The sequence below is a fragment of the Neofelis nebulosa genome, chromosome 9, assembly GCF_028018385.1.
Source record: "Neofelis nebulosa isolate mNeoNeb1 chromosome 9, mNeoNeb1.pri, whole genome shotgun sequence".
NCBI classification, from domain to species: Eukaryota; Metazoa; Chordata; class Mammalia; order Carnivora; family Felidae; genus Neofelis; species Neofelis nebulosa.
The window spans coordinates 10,893,965-10,907,801 of record NC_080790.1 but is presented as its reverse complement, the minus strand read 5'-3'; positions in this window follow the sequence as shown (position 1 = coordinate 10,907,801).

The following is a 13,837-nucleotide window of genomic DNA, read 5'->3' as shown; positions in this document are numbered from 1 at the left end:
TATGTAGCTGATGGAAGTTACAGAGAAGGGATTGCAGGAAGTGCTTTTCACATTCTCACTAATTGAGCTCACCGGTGTCCCCATGGTAGACCGCTGTTCCAGAAGCTCCATCCTACATGTAGGTGGAAAGCGTGCTTCCAAAAAATTGCTTGGAGCCCTATTATTTTCAGAGAAAGTCTTGCCATAACAGGCTGATGCATTTTACTTAATAAATATCCTAATCTACTCTAAATTTCCATTATGTTAAGTGTATTTACTTATTTATTTATTTATGTATTTATGTATTTATTTTGAGAGAGAGAGAGAGAGAGAGAGCGCACAAGCAAGGAAGGGGTAGAGATAGAGAGTGAGGATCCCAAGCAGGCTCCACACTGTCAGCATAGACCCTGACGCCAGGATCAATCCCACAAACTGTGAGATCATGACCTGAGCCAGAATCAAGAGTTTAATGCTTAACCAACTGAGCCACCCAGGTGCCCCTACATTATGTTCTTAAATCACAACTTCAGAAAACATAACAGCATATTTATGCCAAGCAGTGGATATGGACCTGACTAAGTAAGATTCTTCCTCCTCCAGAAATTTACGATTTTGATTTTGCAGTAAAAATTACAAAATGTCATTAGTTTCACAAAATGCCACGAACAGAAGGAATGTGGGATGTCCCCTAGACCAGGCCCATCATTCTACACATAAGGCTCAGAGAGTTGTGTCCCTTATATGTGACTGCCCAAGAGAAGTGAAGTTGAATTTTGATAATACCCTTCTCACCAAGTCATTCTGCCTTTTTAAAAACCTCACCTTGCTTCCCTTGTTTGACTGGGAAGTAATAACTAAAAAGATATTTTAGTGAAACACAATACCTTTGGTTATTTTTTGAAAGTATTGTTCTTTTAGTTTTTATTAGTTCTTAGTGCAAATTGTAATTTTGCATTTGAAATTGAAACTACCTAATTACATCTACAGTACTGTCAATGTAATTGTTCTGTAGGGTTATGATTACTGTAGAAATTCGAGCTGGACTTTGTAACTGGATACAAAAGGTAACATGAATACAAAGCATTCCCTGAAGTGAGCCACATTGATTTGAGGGCTCTGTCGAATGGTGTTTTTTTCTTTTTTTTTTTTTTTTCTTTTTTTCTTTTTTTAGGAATCACACTGAGAACCAAACTGAACTGTGTACAAAAAGTAAACGTGACTCTTCTTACTTTTGGGGATTAAGCAAGACTTTGATTTAAAAAAAAAAATGCACCAGTGATTTTGAAACAATGTTTCTAAAACTCACCTCGAGTGAAACCATTTAAATTAGTAGTAATCTTGGATGACATTAATTAAACTGTAATGCAGCATAATTTCAGCAGAGATTCAAGCACAGATTTCAAAATATTTCCTAAAACAAACTGAACCAATTTGATGGTAGGGAGTAAAAGGGTTTTAGAGCTTGATTTGTTACAAATAAATTATAAGAAACAAAGCATTGTACCAAACGAGTTTGTAGCCTGTTGTAAACACAGATGAAACAAATCACCTCTGAAACATGAGTTACTGCAAAACAAAACAAAACAAAAAGGAAAAAAAAAGCAGACATGTAGAAAACAGGCACGTTCCGCAGGGAATCTCATGTCAAAACACCAACAGAGAAATGTATGCCTAAAAATGTTCCTTCTCCTCTATGCAGTGTTTAAACTCATGGTATTTATTTTTAGGGATGTTTCAAACAGAGCAAGGTTTGGTCCTGTTTTTTTTTTCCAATTTTGTAAGAAGCATTTCTTACCTGTGAACTCATTGTGAACAAGAAAAGAGATGGTAAACATACCTGTCTGTCTTCTACAGTATGTGGGTGGTTCTTTTAACTAAAAGCTTTAAGGTCAACTAAATATTGGTGCAGAAAGAACTCATGTTCTCAAATGAGCTCTATTCAGTCTATTAAATAACACAAATCCATGATATCCTTGCAACTCAAAATCCTCCACATCAGGGTTTTAGTGAAAACTTTAGTTGAGGACAACTGTTGAGTTTTACCTGTTCTGGTTTTAATTTTCTTCTGTTGTCATTTGGATTTTGTGCTTTACCGGTCTATTTCTGTGGCCTGAACACAGCCTACTTTGGGCTGTGTTCATATCAATACGGACTGTCAAAGCTTTTGTCTCTTCAACTGCAAAGGCTCCAACTTTAAAATAGAGTTCTCCTGTAATATCCCACTTACCTTTGGAATTGAGGAAAGCCAAGCTGGTAGAAACAGGTCCCCGAATGGTGATAGCCAGGGGCTGACAGGCAGATAGATGAAATGAGAGAGATAGTGACTAAAAGGTATAAACTGCCAGTTATAAGATGAATAAGTTCTGGGTATCTAATGTACAGCATGGTGACTACAGTGAAACATATTGTATTATTGCTTAATAACCGCTAAGAGGAGATAGATCTTCAATGTTACATGTTCTCACCACCAAAAAGGTAGTTATGTGAGACAGTGAACGTGTTAACTAACCTTATTATAATAATTTCACAAGTATACATGTATCAAATCACGGCATTGTAAGGCTTAAACTTACACAATGTTATACGTCCATTATATCTCCATTGAGCTGGAAAAGAAAAGAAACGCAGATAAAATAATTTTCTTCATCTGCATTTGGACTTCTCTGGTCAGTTGATCGTATCAACTTTCTTCACACTGATGCAAATACGGAAAATGACAGGAGGTACATATCTCTGGGGAGAAGATGAAATTTGAATACAGACGCAACTAATCTATTCTGAACTCACAATGTTAAGTAGTGCTATTTTTGCATTTCCAGGACAACGTTCTTGATGGGGATGAGTTGCAAAGAGACCAGTCTGAGTTCCTGAAAAATTGAAAGCCTTTTCATAACAAAATAGGGAGTGTTGGTTTCTTCAAGTGAATCTCTGGACAGAGGGATGTTCCCTCTGCCACCCACACCTTGCTGGCTTCTTGTTCCCTGTGAGAAAGCTCTTTTCCAGTGATAGTGAACCCACTATTGCCTACAGCTGTAAATGCAGTCTCTTATTAGCTAATCAATTATTAGAATTGATTGGCAAAAAAGCGTTTCTCTATAACCCGGGGGAGGAAATGAGATTCTATAGATTTCTCTCCTTCCTCATTATGTTTGTAAAGTAACTTGGGTTTCACTCCGCCTGGGTACACAGCTTTGCTCATTTTGTATTTTCCTCTCCTGACAGCCTGGCCTGGGCTGAAGCTTCCCACTCTGTCTTCATGGTGCCCATGCAGGTGATTCTGACTTGAGTCATCTAATACTTCTGATGACTAGTTCTTAAGTTCTGCTTGCTTTCCCTCTCTTATTTCAAAGAAGTCTTACTGTAGAAGTTGTCCCCTTTACTGAGTCTTTTTTTTTTTTAAGTTCATTTATTTATTTTGAGAGAGACAGAGACAGCATGAGCAGGGGAGGGGCAGAGAGGGAGAGAGAGAGAATCCCAAGCGGGCTCCACGCTGCCAGAATAGAGTCTGATGTGGGGCTCGAACTCACAAAACTGTGAGATCAGGACCTGAGCCCAAACCAGGAGTCAGATGCGTAACTGACTGAACCACCTAGGTGCCCCATGCCCTTGACTGAGTCTCAAAGTGATGAGTAGGAGACAACCAGGGAAAGAAGGGGTAGAAGGTGCTGTCTGTGCTGCATTATGACCTCTGTGGATCCTACACACTCTTCTCTTCAGAGGGCTCCTTCCTCCATCAACTCTCTCTCCTTCCCTCTCTCCCGCCCTCCCCCTGCCTCCTCCCCTCCTCTCTCTCTTCCCCCTCCCCTCTCATATAGAGGACTGTAATGGTATAAAGATGACTATAATCCAGGGTACGCCGTATTCACTTATTTTCTGATTTTAAAAGAAATTAAAAATATTTTCACGGGCCCCTAAATGTAGCGTGTACCTCTGTGCACTGTGGCTGCTACGTGCAAGGGCCAGGTGTTCCCTGAGGGACGAGAGGCATGAAGTCTTCTCAAAGAAGTACAGCAAGAGTAAAAGAGTAGGGACGTACTCAGTGAAACATTGAGTTTTTTTTTTTTTCCTGGCTCAAAGTTACTCATGTGGGATATGGTGATGTGAGTTCCCTCTCTGAATACTGGTTTCCCCATGAATAGAATGTGGGAGAATAAAGCACAGGATTGCTTTGAAGATCACATGAGTTTAGCTAGATTTAAACACTGTTAATTATAAAATACTGAGTTAACTTTGTCATTCTCTTGGCCTCAAACCTTTTGTGGAATGGATATGAAACATTTATATATATATATATATATATATATATATATATATATATATTCGTTCGTTAGTTATAAATATATGTTTATAGCTAAATATGTAAATTTATATATTGTACAGATTATTAGCAATGGCTTTCTCTCTCCCTCCCTCTCTGTCTTTTAATAGAGAGATTTTCCTTACATTCGCAGAAGGCTTGGGGCACACACAGGAATATCAGCTCGTACTGTTTTGAGAGATACTCCTTAATCTGACATAAAAAAGGCTTTGACTGAGTCAGGGATGCGACATGGTTTTCGTATTTGGTTTGGAAACTGTTTCCCATTTTAGCTCAGTAAGCCCAGTGTACTTGCTATTAATTAGCCCACAAGAATAGTAAGATTGTAACGATCCAGTATGCTCTTGTTTTGAGAAAACCACTCAGAAGAGCTTTCAGACAACTTTTGTTAGATTGAATTAAGATCTCTGACCTCTGTCTCCGAGGAATACAATTAGAAGTTTTGATTGCTAATTCCTAAAGGGACATAATAGGGGAAAATAAAATTAGGAGCAGGAGAAAACGACAGAGGTTTTATTTTTAAACATTATTATCATGATCCTGGTCATTGTCTCTGGGAAATTTCAGAACTGTTCCATGAGATCAGGACTGGATGTAAGACTCTATTATAAATGCACATGTTTGGCTTTTTCTTACTTTCTTTTTTCTTTCTTTCCTTTCTTTTTTCTTTTTTCTTTTTCTTTTTTTTTTTAAGAGAACTGGTTAATCCTGCCCCAGGGACCTACTCACAGTCTATTAAACCTTTAAAGAACATTTCATGGGGCTTCAGCGCCTGCTGCACTCAAAAGGGAACTTTTATGAAAGCAGCTTATGCTCTGAATTGATAATGGTGAGGTCGGCAGCCCGGCATTTTGAAACTCTTGTCCCCAAGTAGAAGAAGAAGAAGCCCTGATTTCAAGGTTTCTGTATTTTCTTTCAAACAGCGTCCTTATTTACATAAACTTTGACTGCATCACTGAATTACATGTTGTATTTTTATTTTGAAGCTTCAAGTTTATGGTCCTGGTCTGTCTGCATCGTTTCAAACATTTTCACCAGTTCATTTCCAGGGCACTTTCATAAGATTTCAGAAAAGGAAGTGAGCACATGATCTCTTCCCCATGACGCGGTTAAGAAACCCGAGCGAGAGCTTTGTTTAATGTCACCGGGCTTGAAGTCACCAGCCAGGACCGAAGGCTCATTGCATCAGCCCCCACAGACACGGTCGTGGTTGGTGTTGTGGTCTGTGGCAGGGACAAGAGGATCTTTGGAGTAGATGCCCGCTCCCGGAAGGCCCAGCCTGAAGTTCAGCTCCTCCTGGTGCTGCTTCCCTGTCTCTGCAGGAGGCTCAGCTGGCCAGTTCTCTCCTCTGGCATTGGTGACCCTCTGGCTGTGAGCCGTGCCCAGCCTTGGTCTTCTCCCTACCTGTGAGTCAGGCGGTCCAGGCTCTCTCCGTGGCCGGGCGTGCACTCCAACTTACAGGAAGTGGAGGAGCACAGGGTAGGGAAGGCCTGAGTCCGTCTTGATTCTGCTTGACCCCACTCAGAACACCAGACTTCAGTCTGCTCCTTCTCTTGGGTTGTCACAGCATGGGGCCACCATCTCCAGCCAGCTGTAGGAGCTCCCAAGAGAGCACCACTGCTCCCCACTCCTGTCACACAGGGCCTGTGCAACCTCTTACCCTCCCCTGGAGGGCACCTTAACAGGTTGAAAAGCTATAACTAAGAATTATCTCCATTGTAGGAAATGGTACCCATTTAAAGCTCCCCAGGGGCTCGTTCTCCTTCCCTCAGGGACATATGGGCTTACTAGCATTTTAATGCTTTTTGTTTTGATTTCAGGAAATCATTTTGCTTTATTCAAACAACAGAGGAACTTGAAAAGTTTGTCAATTTGGCCACCATGTTTGAAATGGTCTTAGCTCTGGGCAGGAAAACATGTTTTGACGGTTCAGAATGGAGTCACGCTTGCATTTGGGCACTTACTGAGCCACTAGTTTAAAAACTGATTTGCTTTTGAGTGACAAAATGTGGAGATATTCCATTTTTTTGTTTTTCTCCTCATCTTTGTTCTTATAGAATGAAAAGCTGCAAATTTAGGGTTCTGTCATAAAGAATTAACCTCAAACTGTTCAGAAATTTTGCCATATTCCAAACAGATCCATTAAATAGATCTAGTGATGCCTTTGATGGTAAATGTTGAAATTTTTTTCTTTTAGTGTTTATTTATTTTTGAGAGACAGAGAGAGAGACACAGAATTCAAAGTAGGCTCTAGGCTCTGAGCTGTCAGCACAGAACCCAACACTGGAACCCACGGACCATGAATGAGACCATGACCTGGACTGAAGTCAGTGCTAAACAGACTGAGCCAACCAGGTGCCCCTACATGTTGAATTTTCATTTGTTGTAGGGTAAAAATGCATTTATTTATTGTTAATCTTAAGGAAAAGTGTACATATGTAAGGAACATGAGATTTGGGGTTAAGATAAGGATTTCAGTCCTGGCTTTGCCACCTACTAGTTCTGTCCCTCTGGGCAGACTCATTTATACTTCCTGGGTCTTAGTGATCTTAACTGGGAACATTAACGTCTGCTTCAAATACTTATGGAGATTTAATAACCATAATATATGCGGATTTTATAAACCGTAGAACATGAGGTAATGTTTACCTTTGTCCTTCCAAAAGCAGAAACAATTTGTGGTATAAAACTCCGTGTATCGAGTCTGATACTTCCGTAATCCTCAATGAATCAGGTCAAACGTTATTGCAAAAATAACACATCATGCTGTTTTACATCCATTTGTTTGAATCAGGCAATTGAATATTTTATGTCAACCTACAGTGTTGTTGGAACAGGAACTCAAGGGAACAGGAACTCAAGGGGCGCCTGGGTGGCTCAGTCGGTTGAGCATCCCCGCTTCGGCTCAGGTCATGGTCTCAAGGTTTGTGAGTTGGAGCCTGCGTTTGCCTTGAGGCTGTCAGCGTGGAACCTGCTTCAGATCTTCTGTCCCCCTCTCTCTGCCCTTCCCCTGCTCATACTCCCTCCTGCCCCCAGCCTCACTCTCAAAAATAAATAAACATTAAAAAAATTAAAAAAAAAAACCACTATGAACTTGAAGAGTAGTGGAGCCAGAGGGATCTTGCAGATATCTTATCCAAAGTCCCCCTTTATGCATGTGTCAAATGAGGCCCAGAGAGGGTGAGCAGCTTGCCCAAGTCCCCAGCTTGCTGATGCCTGAGGCATGCTCTGCTCTTGTCACATCTCATTCCCTAGGTGTCCACCGTGATTTTGGCCAGAGGACGGATGTGTCTGAGGGGGGTGTGAGTTCAAGACCATGCTTCCTCAGGGGCTCCATGGGACGTCCTGCACCTGTGTCTCGCTGGCACTTTCTGCACACACTTGCCTGTGTTTCATTCACTCTCATACTCCATGGAAGCTTTTTTCTTGGAGGAACCGTTGCCCCCAACTAGCCACCAATGTTAGGAGGAGCCTTTGAACCATTTACACATGCTGAAACCCGGGATCCTCACTTGTGGTTTTTTTCAGAAGGCTTAATGCAATCATTTATATAAAGCACGCAGCCGGAAGTCTGGTAATGGAAGCTTCCAACATTTGCTATTTGACTGAAGGCTTTGAGCTTCCTCTAAGTCTTTTTTGAAGGAATGACCTGCCCTTAAAGTAAGAGAGGTTTCTGTTTGCTTGTTTCCTGTTTCATGTTTGTACCAGAAAGTGAAAATGTTAAATATTCTCAGAGGCAGTGGAGGGAAGGACCTTAGGGGTTACATTCTGAAATTCTGCATCCCTGCTGGTCACCTCCTTTCTTACAAAAGTCAGGGCGTGGCAGGTGGCCCTGGATGACCTGTGCAAAGCTGTCTCCCCATCTTGTGGCAATCAGCAAGAACCTCTGACTTTCGCTCCTGATTGAGGAAAATTTTCCATTGGCCTATGGGCCATTTTAGCAGGCAGGTGAGTTCCTTAAGTGCTTGGTGACAGTCCTTTGAGAACAGAGACAAGGTCGTAATTGCATTGAAAAGGTCCCTGAAAGGGAATTTCTGAAAGGTGTCCCAAAACATCCTGTTTTTATGGCTAATGGGCTCTGGGCAGATTTTCTTCCAGATGACTGATGGCCTTCACCAGCGTCTGCCTGTCTTCATTCTGATGCTGACAGAAGAAAAGAAAACGTCTCAGAGCCAGACGTGGCCACTAATGCAATGCGATTTTGTTCTTGTTATTTGGGAAAAAAGAGAGAGAGAGAAACGCTGAGAAAAACAGGCCCAGTATTTGGAGAATCTGACTCTGAACTCTCATTCTTGTCAGCTGTGAGACTTTAGTGTGGGCATCTTATTTAATATCTTTGAGATTCAATTTCCTACCTCTCAAATGGGCATGATCATACAGTTAGGCTTAAGAGGCAGGATATGGGTGTTACAGACAAATAGCCCCCGGGGTTCAAATCCTGCCTTTGACCTACATACAGAGCCTCTCACTGTTTTGCTTGGGAGGATCAGGTGAGATCATGTAAGTCAAGTGCAGGCACTGCTAGGTGTATCAATGACTATTAGTTTTCCCCTTTGTTGTATAGGGATAGGACGCATTGAAAAAAATTAGTGGTGAGGGAGAGGATTGCAAAAAAGAATAAATAGAGAGTAATATTTTGATAAATTGCTATCTTTTCAGAAGACAGGAAAGTTACTATTCTTAGCATAACCAGATGCTTTACCAAAGGGTTGCCCTGGAGGTGATCAACATTTCTTTCTTTTTTTTTTCTTTTCTTTTCTTTTTTTTTTTCTGTAGCAACAGAAGTACTGTACTTCTTGGTATGAGCCAGAGCAGAGAATAGCCCTGAGTTTCCCAAGGATGCCTTCTTAGAATACCAAATTATTGAATGTAGGCTTCCTTATGAAGCTGGGTAGAGAATGAACATCTAATTGTCCAGGAATAGTTTTAATAAGTCTCTTTGTTTTTAGAAAATTTAAAAAAAAAAGGTGACCCAATGTACTGGGGAGTCAAATAACCAGGAGCCCAGAGACATAGTCATTTCAGATTTTTGATGTGAGGTATCTGAGCTGTTTTCATTCTGAGACATGGATGCTAAGACTGCTAAGAGCTGTCACCTTGGGTCTCTTTTCAAAGTGGATCATCTTTCTGTGATAAACCTTGGATTTAACAAGCAGAAACATTATTGTTACAGTGAGTAAACATCACCAATCAGATTGTGTAGGGTAAACTTTAATAAAGATACAGTGTAAACATAGGGATCTATGACAACGAAAAACTAGCTGCAGTCTGTTCCATACTTGGCATTAGAAGATTTAGCTCTTTGGGGCAAGCATGACACTGGGGGTTCTTCTACGATGAAAGGAATAGGATATAAGTATTCATATTTAGAGGGTATTATTGGGCTTTCTGCTAGTAAGGAATTGGGGTTCCAATGATGATTAGGGAAAATAAAATCATCATGATTTTATTTGCATCTTCAGTTTGTGGAGACCTTAACATTGGCTGCATTAGGCACTCTCCTTTTATATTTCTGCTTCCAATGAGCTCTTATACTTTTTACCTTCCATCCAAATGTTAAAAGTTACACATTTACCTTGCATACAGAGTACTTCATGCAGTGATAGGAGAGCCTGCACACGCACAGTGTCCCTACAGAGCAGCAGAGGGAGGACTGTGGGGGAGACAGGTGTTCACTTTGAGGATTGTGCATGTGAGTTACTATCATTGGGAAGAGAGAAAATGAAAACAAGACCAAGCACATTTCTGGTGACATTGATCTGACCTTCAGTTGGGTGCCCCAGGTGCAATTTTATAAGGAATAAGATGTTTTTATGTAATTATACAAATTACCCAAAAAAATCCCTTTCACTTATAATCAAGACTGATTCTTCTTTCCTTCTCTTTGTGTATAATTGTGGTATTTTATTTATACTTTTAAAATTATGTAAAACTTTTGAGTGTAACTGGAAATCAGGAACACTCACTTCCCGTTGTTAACAATTTGCATTTGATTAATTCAGTTGTGACTTGCTTTACTAAATATTTGAACTTGTGAATAGAGAAGTTTCATGTTCAGCTAAAATGGATTTTCTACCAATTTTGGAGTAACTGTTTCGTTGGCTTAGCAAGGAGTAAATTGCTTCAAACCTTTCAAGTAAATCTTTAAAGCAGTAGAACTTTGTTTGCCGAACCAAGATGGAGGGAGAAAGGGAGGAGATTTTTCCTAATAAAGATGCTTTGGATTTAGGGCTTTGATACTTGCTGGTCTGGCCATATGACTACATTAAGTCATAATGAAACCAGGATTTTACTGTTTTTAACCATATTATTGTGTGATTAAATCTCTTTCCTGTCACGCGTAAAGGATGAGGATAATTTTTTAAATGGATTTTAATTTTTTGATCAGTTTTAAGTACACAGCAAAATTGAGTGCAAGGTACAGAGATTTTTCATTTCCTACAGTCACTACATATAGCCTCCCCATCCTCAGCATCCCCCAACAGAATGGCGCATTTGCTAGGACTTGTGAGTCTACAGGACATATCATAATCATCCACATTCCATAGTTTACATGAGGGTTCACTCTTGGTTTTTTACATTCTGTGGGTATGGACACATATAAAAACATGTATGCACCATTATAGTATCAAACATGGAAGTTTCACTGCCCTAAACTTCTTCTGTGTTCTGCCTGTGAATTCACTGCTCCTATTGTCTCTGCAGTTTCATCACTCCCAGGTCATGCAGTTGGAATGATACAGTGTGTAGCTATATCAGATTGGTTCCTTTCACATAACAATTTGCACTTAAGTTTCCTCCATGTCTTTCCATGGCTTGATAGTTTGGTTTTTTTTTTAGTACGGAATAAAATAATCCTCCATTGTCTGGATGGACTACAGTGTACGCATTCAATTACTGAAAGACATCTTGGTTTCTTCCAAGTTTTGGCAATTGTGAACAAAGCTGCTCTAAGATTAGTGTGTAGGTTTTGTGCGGACTTAAGTTTTCAATCCATTTGGGTATAAACCAAGGAGTGGGATTGCTGGATCATATGGTAAGAGTACGTTTAGTTTTGTAAGAATTTGGGAAGCTGTCTTCCAAAGTGGTCATACCATTTTGCGTTTCCAACAACAATGAGAGAGAGTTCCTGGTGTTTCATACTCTTGCCAGCATTTGGTGTTGTCAGTGTTTCAGACTTTGGCCCTTCTAGTGTGTGGAGTATCTTGTTTTAATTTGCATTTCCGTGATGACATATGATGTGGAGCATCTTTTCATATGCTTATTTGCTGTTTGTATATCTTCTTTCGTGAGGTGTCTATTGAGAATATTGGCCCCTCTTTAAATTGGGTTGGTTGTGTTTCTTATTGTTGAGTTTAAAGAGTTATTTGTGGACTTTAGATGACAGTACTTCATCACATGTGTCATTTGCAAATATTTTCTCCTGGTGGGTTTCTGTGGCTTGTCTTCTCAGTCTTTTGACAGTGTCTTTTGCATAGCGAAATATTCTAATTTTGATGAATTTCAACTTATCAATTATTTTTTTCATGGATCATGCCTTTCATATTATATCTAAAAAGTCTCCCCCATATCCAAGGTGATCCCCATTTTTCTCCTATGTTATCTTCTAGGACTTTTATAGTTTTACATTTTATGTTTAGTCTGTGGTATATTTTGAATTGATTTTTATGAAGAGTATAAAGTCTATGTCTGGATTGTTTTTTCCTTTGCATGTGGATATCAACTTGTTCCAGAACCATTTATTGATTGTATTATCTTCACTCCTTTGTCAAAGATTAGTTGACCATATTTACGTATATGTATTTCTGGACTCTCTATTCTATTCCGTTGATTTACTTGCCTATTATTTTGCCAACACATAACACACTCTCTTGATGACTATAGCTTTATAATAAGGCTTGAAGTTGGGTAGTGACAGTCCTATGACTTTACTCCTCTCTTTCAATAATTTGTTGGCTTTTCAGGGTTTTTTTTTTTTTTTTTTGCCTTTCAGTATAAAATTTAGATTCAGTTTCTGAACATTCACCAGATAAATTATTGGGTTTTTGACTGGGTTTGTGTTAAATCTATAGATCGAGTTTGGAAGAACAGATATATTAAGAATATTGAGTCCTTAATGGAATGGAATATCTTTCTCATTTAGTTCTTTCACTTCTTTCATCAGAGACTTATAGTTTTCCTCATATTCATAGATCTTGTACATGTTTTGTTATACCTAAATTTTTTTTTTTGCGTGCTAATATAAATAGTATTGTTTTTCTGTTTCAAATTCCATTCGCTGATTGCTGATGTATAGGAAAACAGCTGCCTTTTGTATTTTAACCTTGTATCTTGCAACCCTTTTATAATTGCTTATTAGTTCCAAGAGTTGTTGTTGTTGTTGTTGTTGTTGTTGATTCCTTTGGATTTTCTACAAAGACAATCATATCATTTGGAAGCAAAGTCGGGTTTCTTTCTTCCTTCCAAGGTTGTGTACTTTTTTTTTCTTTTTTTGTCTTATTGCATTCACTTGGACTTCTGGTGTAATGTTGAAAAGGTATAGGAAGTGGCATCCTTGCCTTGTTCTTCATCTTAGCGGGAAAGGTACTATTTTCTTGTCATTGAGTATGATGTTAGCCATAGGTTTTCTATAGATGTTCTTTATCAGGTTGACCAGGAGGGAAACATTTAATGTAGTTCGATGTGTGTGTGTGTGTGTGTTTTTTTTAAATCTGCTAGGTTTCAAGAAAGAAAGGAACTTTCTATTTTAAAGATATGAGGGGCGCCTGGGTGGCGCAGTCGGTTAAGCGTCCGACTTCAGCGAGGTCATGATCTCGCGGTCCGTGAGTTCGAGCCCCGCGTCAGGCTCTGGGCTGATGGCTCGGAGCCTGGAGCCTGTTTCCGATCCTGTGTCTCCCTCTCTCTCTGCCCCTCCCCCGTTCATGCTCTGTCTCTCTCTGTCCCAAAAATAAATAAAAAACGTTGAAAAAAAAATTAAAAAGATATGAAAACTTTTTTTCTCTTATAATGGAAGACATTAGATGCTTATTATAACACTTTTCAGCAATAGAGAAATTTAAAAGTTAAACAGAGTTCCCATAAATCATATCTAAGTTTTTTTTTTTAATTTTTTTTTTAACGTTTATTTATTTTTGAGACAGAGAGAGACACAGCATGAACAGGGGAGGGGCAGAGAGAGAGAGGGAGACACAGAATCGGAAGCAGTCTCCAGGCTCTGAGCCATCAGCCCAGAGCCTGACGCGGGGCTTGAACTCGCGGACCGCGAGATCGTGACCTGAGCTGAAGTCGGACGCTTAACCGACTGAGCCACCCAGGCGCCCCCATATCTAAGTTTTAGATCCATCATATTTTTTGTTAATGTGTATATATGTATAGCTATTGGATTATCCATTGACCCACCCATCCATTCATCCAACTATCATCTTTAGATTGTCTGGTTTCCTCTTTCTACTTTATAAAAGTGTGCTTCTCACTCACTGGCATAAATAAAAGTTGTGTTTTACTATCTCTCTTGATCTTTTTGAATTTGTTGCCATTTTA